Below are 7,598 nucleotides of genomic sequence, written 5' to 3'. Positions count from 1 at the left end.
GATGTGGCCGTCGGCAACTACGTTAATTCTGGTAGTGATACGTCAAACCACGTTGAGTCGTGAGGAACAGAGATACAGGCACTCGAGGGGAACAGTGGAACTAAATTTTATGAACTCAAATTAAAGCATCAAGGTGCCGGAGAGACAGAGATATTTTTGCATCCAATCCAAGCACCAGCTGTCCAGAGATGCTTCAGAACTGGAACATTCAGACAAACTTTCCTAAAAGAAACAACTCCCGTGACCTTCTTTATACAAAATGGCGATGTATTTGTGAACCAATATCCACTGCTGCAAAGAGACGACAGGCCCCAACAGTTGATGACTTACCAAAAACGATCAAGATGGCGATCTTATCCATAATATGACAAGAGGCACGGTTACTGACAGAAACTTGAGAGTGCCGCTCCGAAAATTCAGAAAGTTCCGCATGACACCGCAGAACGCCGACCAATCCACAGGTAAAAAGATGAAAACATCAGAAAAATTAACGCAAAGCATGATAACTATTAGCCCTATGCCATTTCCTTTCAACAGTTTTGAGCAATGTTGAGATCTAAGATCCCAAGTACTGATAAAATACAAGGTCGTTCTCAATGTATACTAACATGAACAGAACCAAGAGCAACTACTGATAGAAGGTGACAAGAACACTGAGTTTTATTGACGCTTCCAACAATTGCTGCCAGACAAAAAGGGTAAAAAGCACTGCAGATCGCAAGAGGGAATCGGATACAGAACGAGAGTAAGACAATGCAGAATCGTATCCATAAACTGATTAAAGATTCAGATGCTGGACAAATCAGAACAACTATGTGAAATGGTACACAATTGATAACCATAGGAGATGATGCATAATAATTCATACTTCGCACGGAAGGACAGAGCACCATTCTAGCCAAAAAGGTGAACAGAGAAACATATCTAATAAGAATTATTAAAAAGACATGGAGACGACGCTAGGCACATCCAACGGAGACAGAACATCGGCCATTTGATCTGCATTGGAGGAATCCCAGAATATTTCTATGCCAAAGGTTTTTCAACAACAAAAATTGAAGAAAATTGGAAGTCCATCTAGAGAGTGATTGTCAAGGCCATAGGTAATATGCAGTTTCACCCCTTCGAGATTGAAGTTAGCCCAGGTTTGGCTTCCACTGCAGGTCTATTCACAAATTAACCAGCTTGGAAGAGATCCTTTGTTGATGGTTCTCAGTGTGCCACTCCATACAGGTGGTTGATATTTCCCTTTCTCGATAAAAAATATCTTCCTTTTGGGCGTTTTCTATGAACATCTTGTGCAAAACATGGAGGATCCGCATGATGGAATTTGGCGTTTGTGTGTTTCCCTCAAACACTGATAAGAACCTATTATGAGTGTTAAACATATATATGTACAGGTTTGGCGTGTCCCTTTGTATCACGCCTTGAGGCTCACGGCTTGGTAGTTACCAGATTTATTCTGTTTGTGTTTATCTCTCTTATCTCCTAAGTCCCTCCTGTAATATCTCTTGATGGTTAGCCTCGACGCTGCCCTCTCCTGTACCGATCCCCTCAATCAATATATAAACCGTGGGTCTCCATGTATGGAGATTGAGATGCTTACCCATAGGTTTCTACATGGTATACAGCTAGTCCCTTCCATCACATCTAGCGCCATCAACCTTCACCCACCATGTCGTCTTCCACCTCTGCCATCTCCTCTGGCCTCAACAACAATACATCTGAACCTCTTACCCGCACCAACTATATCCTATGGCGCGCCCAAGCCAGATCACAGATCATGGGCGCCGGCCTATACGGTTACCTCGATCAAACCATCCAAGAACCTTCCAAAACAATCACCACCAAGACCACCGATGGCAAGGACCAGGTTGTTGTGAACCCTGACTATGCCCCCTGGTTAATCCAGGACCAACAGATCGTAGCATATCTTCTCAGGAATCTTTCCAAAGAGGTTCTCGTCCAGGTCGCGTCGCTTGAGCGATCACATGCGATCTGGAGCGCCCTAGGGAACATGTTCTCTGCTGTCTCCCTCTCTCGCGCCAACAACATCCGAGCCGCTCTCACCAACGCACAGAAGGGGTCTCAATCCACCTCAGCGTACTTCGGCCACATGCGCTCGCTCTCTGATGAACTCGCGGTGGCGGGCAAACCCATTGGAGAGCCAGAGCTCATCTCCTTCATCATTGCGGGCCTCGACATGGAATATCAGCCGATCGTCTCTACGCTGGACGTCCGCACCGAGCCAATCACCGTCGACATCCTCTTCTCCATGGTGGCGAACTTCGACAAGCAGGTCGAGATGTTCCACGGCAACGGCGGCGGCGCCTTCAAGTCGTCAGCAAACATTGCTTCTCGCGGCCGAGGCAACAAGGGCAACTACCGCAACCAGAAGGGCAACAGCGGTGGCTCCCGTGGCGGCGGTGGCTACGGTGGCGACGGGGGCTACGGTGGCACCAGCCACGACAATGGAGGCGGCGGCTACAACGGTGGTGGCGGCTACAACAGTGGTGGCGGCTACCACCAGAACAACAACCAAGGCGGCGGCTGGGGCTATCATGGTGGTGGTGGCGGCTACCATCACCAGAGCCCCCCAAACGTCAACAACAACACTCGCCCCCCCCTAGCAACAACAACAGGGGGTGCAACTTCCAAGGCTATGAGGACTACGAGGGTAAATGTCAAATTTGCAAGAAAACAAATCACATAGCTAAGGACTGTAATTGGCGTTATGCCGAGGATGGTGCCCAAAAGAAAAAAATTGCAGCTGCAACCAACACGTCATATGGTGTCGATACCAACTGGTACATGGACACAGGTGCCACCAATCACATCACTGGCGAACTGGAGAAGCTCACGATGCACGAGCAATATCGTGGCCAAGATCAAGTTTACACCGCAGCAAACGGTGCAGGTATGGAGATTAGTCATATTGGTCAAGCTGTTATCAAAACCCCACATAAAAACCTTGAGATCAATGAAATCTTGCATGTCCCTAATGCATCCAAAACCTTGTTATCTGTTCATCGCATTGCCCTTGACAATAATGTTTTTCTAGAATTTCACCCGTTCTTCTTTTTGATCAAGGATCAGGTCACGAAGAGGGTTCTTCATAGGGGCGTCTGTGTGCAAGGGCTCTATGCATTGCTTCCCAAGTATTGCCAGTTCAATAAACAAGTCTATGGTGCCATCAAGCTCTCTGCTCAAAGGTGGCACAGTCGCTTAGGTCACCCATCTTTTTCTACTGTTCATCAAATTCTTAGTAGAAATAAACTCCCAGTTGTTGGTGAGAGAAACTCAGAAACTATTTGTGATTCATGTTAGAAGGCAAAAAGGCATCAATTGCCATATCCCGTTTCCACTAGTGTGTCAACCAAGCCCTTGCAACTTATTTTTTTCTGATGTTTGGGGTCCAGCACCCACTTCTGTTGGTAGGCACACTTACTATGTGAGCTTTGTTGACGATTATAGCAAGTATACCTGGATCTATCTCCTAAAGAAACGATCCGACGTGTTCCAAGTGTTTCATAACTTTCAAGCTCTCGTGGAGCGTAAATTCGATAGTAAAATCATAGCCATGCAGTCGGACTGGGGTGGTGAGTATGAAAAATTGAACTCTTTCTTCCAAAAGATTGGTATCTCTCACCATATTTCATGTCCACATGCTCATCAGCATAATGGGTCTGCTGAGCGTAAGCACCGTCACATCGTTGAAGTAGGTCTCGCCCTCCTAGCTTCAGCTTCCATGCCACTCAAGTTTTGGGATGAAGCGTTTCTCACTGCCATACATCTCATTAACATGTGGCCAAGTCGTGTTACTTCCAATGAAACTCCTACTGAATGCCTCTTGCATGTTACACCAGATTACACCACTCTTCGTGTCTTTGGTTGTGCCTGTTGGCCCAACCTTCGTCCCTATAATACTCGTAAGCTTATGTTTCGATCCAAAGAGTGCGTCTCTCTTGGGTATAGTGCTCAACACAAGGGTGTTAAATGCCTTGATGTTGCAACCGGCCGTGTCTACATTTCTCGCGATGTCGTATTTGATGAAACGAAGTTTCCATTCGCCAATCTTCATCCCAATTCCGGTGCTCTTCTTAAGAAAGAAATCCTTCTCCTTCCATCTAGCCTTCGTGTGGGTAATGATAATTGTGATGACCATGTATTGACTAATACTCCAAATCCTTTGCCTGAGTTTGTTACAGAAAAAAACTGCAGTTCCAATGGTGCAGAAATCAGCCAAAACGGTGCTCCAGATGATGCAGCAGCGAACGCAGGAAATCTGGTGCAATCTCCTTCAGGATCCGTGCGCCCACCTGCGTCAGACTTGATAGCATCCGCCTCGGGATCCTCCTCGTGCCAGGTGGATCGCCTCGTCCCTCCACACCAACCCGACCTTGCCACGTCATCATGCGCTGCAGCATCGGACCCCGTGGGCTCGGCGCACCAATTAGCGGCCCGGGCTCTGTCGCCTGCGCGCTATGCACCCACACCACGGGTCTTCACCTGGCGGGCCCCGCGCTCCGCCACGGTCGCGCCAGGCGGGCTCGACGCGCGCCCCGAACTGGATGAAGCTGCCTCGCCCGGATCCTCTGTGGCGGTTCCCTTCACTTCTGCGCCTGCGCCCACCATAGACGATCCCGGCAGCCCTGACGCGCCTGCCGCCTCGGGATCGGCTGGATCTGCTGGCGCAATCCCTGCCACTCTTGACGGATCTTCTACGCCTGATCCTGAGCCGTCCGTCGTGCCTCGCACCCGCCTTCGTACAGGCACACTTGCACCTGTTAATTATAAAACCAAATATGGTTTAATTGCTTCTGATGTTGTTACAGGGGAACCACGCACTGTTTCTCAGGCTCTTGCTGATCCAAAGTGGAAACTTTCCATGCATGAGGAGTTTGGAGCACTTCAAAAAATCGTACTTGGCATCTGGTTCCTTTCCGTCCAGGTACAAATCTGATTGATTGTAAGTGGGTTTTTCGCATCAAGCGACGGTCAGATGGTTACATAGATCGCTACAAAGCTCGTCTCATTGCCAAAGGATTCAAGGAAAGGTACGGCCTTGACTATGAGGACACATTTAGTCCCGTTGTTAAAGCCGCCACCATTCGTCTTGTTTTATCCATAGTTGTCTCTCGAGGATGGTGCCTTCATCAGCTAGATGTACAGAACGCGTTCCTGCATGGTGTTCTGGAAGAGGAATTTTACATGAAGCAACCTCCTGGGTTTGTTGATCCTGATAAACCATTTCATATCTGTAAACTGGATAAATCGCTCTATGGACTGAAGCAAGCTCCAAGGGCATGGTATTCTTGTCTCAGCTCCAAACTACACACCCTTGGATTTGTTCCCTCCAAGTCTGACACTTCATTATTTATTTACAACAAACCCAACATTGTTATCTTCGTGCTTATTTATGTTGATGACATCATTGTCACTAGTTCATCTAATAAAGCAGTAACAGCTCTCCTAAAAGACTTGCAGTCAGATTTTGCTCTCAAAGATCTCAGCGACCTGCACTTCTTCCTTGGCATTGAGGTCAAGAGGAATCAGGAAGGTGGCCTTCATCTTTCTCAAGAAAAGTATGCCACTGATCTTCTGAGCAAGGCAGGGTTGCAGGGCTGTAAACCATCACCAACACCACTCTCCAGTTCAGAACAGTTGTCTCTTGCAGAGAGTGTTCCTTTGAGTCCAGAGGATGGCACCAAATACAGGAGTTTGGTAGGAGCACTTCAGTACTTGACACTCACCAGGCCTGACATTTCTTTTGCAGTGAATAAAGTATGTCAATTCCTTCATGCACCTACTTCTACTCATTGGACTGCAGCCAAACGTATACTCAGATATGTGAAGAACACATTGAGTGTTGGGTTAACCTTCACCAAGTCAAACTCCACTCTGATTAGTGCTTTCTCTGACTCTGATTGGGCAGGCTGTCTGGATGACAGGAGGTCTACAGGTGGATTTGTAGTCTTCTTTGGGCCCAACTTAATTTCTTGGTGTGCAAAGAAACAGGCCACTGTATCAAGGTCAAGTACTGAGGCAGAATATAAAGCACTGGCAAATTCTACAGCTGAAATAATATGGGTTAAAGCTCTTCTTAGAGAACTTGGCATATGTTATACACAAACTCCATGTCTCTGGTGTGATAATATTGGTGCAACATATCTTTCTGCTAACCCTGTCTTTCATGCAAGAACCAAACATATTGAGATTGACTATCATTTTGTGAGAGAGAGGGTTTCTAGCAAGGAATTGGAAATTCGGTTCATTCCCTCAAAGGATCAAGTTGTGGATGGTTTCACAAAAGCTTTGCCCACAAGATCATTTGAAGAATTTAAGCGTAATCTAAACTTGAGAAGTTCAGATTAAGGGAGGATGTTAAACATATATATGTACATGTTTGGTGTGTCCCTTTGTATCACGCCTTGAGGCTCACGGCTTGGTAGTTAGGAGATTTATTCTGTTTGTGTTTATCTCTCTTATCTCCTAAATCCCTCATGTAATATCTCTTGATGGTTAGCCTCGACGCGGCCATCTCCTGTACCGATCCCCTAAATCAATATATAAACCACGGGTCTCCATGTATGGAGATTGAGACGCTTACCCATAGGTTTCTACAATGAGCACTGCAACAAGCCGTACTAAGATGATAACTAGCTCATCATGGGATATTGTGTTGGTGTGTGAAGTAAGAATTTTCATGAAGTCAACACATCATATGAGCATTGGCTAATTTTGCCTTGCATCTTGTGCGTTTGGGTTGTAAATCTTAGGAAGGAAAACCATAGTATTTAAAATCATCATATCCATGTAGAAGATGAAAAAGTCATAAGTAAGTGTGATTTTAAGACACAAAAAATAGGAGTGAATAGTAGAAAACCACCACATTGACAGTTGACGCCTAGGTTTGCAGAAAACACCGGTTTGCGAATAGGTCTGTCTTCTCTTATTTATGAGATGATCTCTTAGCACAATTTGTCTCAACATGTTTTAAGAATTAACTAGCTATTGAAGATAAGATTTCCTTCTCAACCATTGTACATGCCCTTAGACTAGTCTTTTTCCAAAAACCACGCCCATTCCCTAAAATGTGGCGGGATTGCCCCTTCCCTCCTTCATCCCCTTCCCGCGATGTGATCCACCGTTGCCATGGCCGTAGACCTCGCTATCACACGCACGGCCGCCTCGACATCATGGTCAATGTCGGTGTCAAAACCGGCGGATCTCGGGTAGGGGGTCCCGAACTGTGCGTCTAGGCCGGATGGTAATAGGAGGCAAGGGACACGAAGTTTTACCCAGGTTCGGGCCCTCTCGATGGAGGTAAAACCATACGTCCTGCTTGATTAATATTGATGATATGGGTAGTACAAGAGTAGATCTACCACGAGATCGGAGAGGCTAAACCCTAGAAGCTAGCCTATGGTATGATTGTTGTTGTGTATGTTGTCCTACGGACCAAAACCCTCCGGTTTATATAGACACCGGAGAGGGTTAGGGTTACACAAAGTCGGTTACAATGGTAGGAGATCTGCATATCCGTATCGCCAAGCTTGCCTTCCACGCCAAGGAAAGTCCCTTCCGGACACGGGACG

The sequence above is a fragment of the Triticum dicoccoides genome, chromosome 5A (genome assembly GCF_002162155.2).
Source record: "Triticum dicoccoides isolate Atlit2015 ecotype Zavitan chromosome 5A, WEW_v2.0, whole genome shotgun sequence".
NCBI lineage: Eukaryota > Viridiplantae > Streptophyta > Magnoliopsida > Poales > Poaceae > Triticum > Triticum dicoccoides.
Note: the sequence above shows the minus strand (reverse complement) of the source record.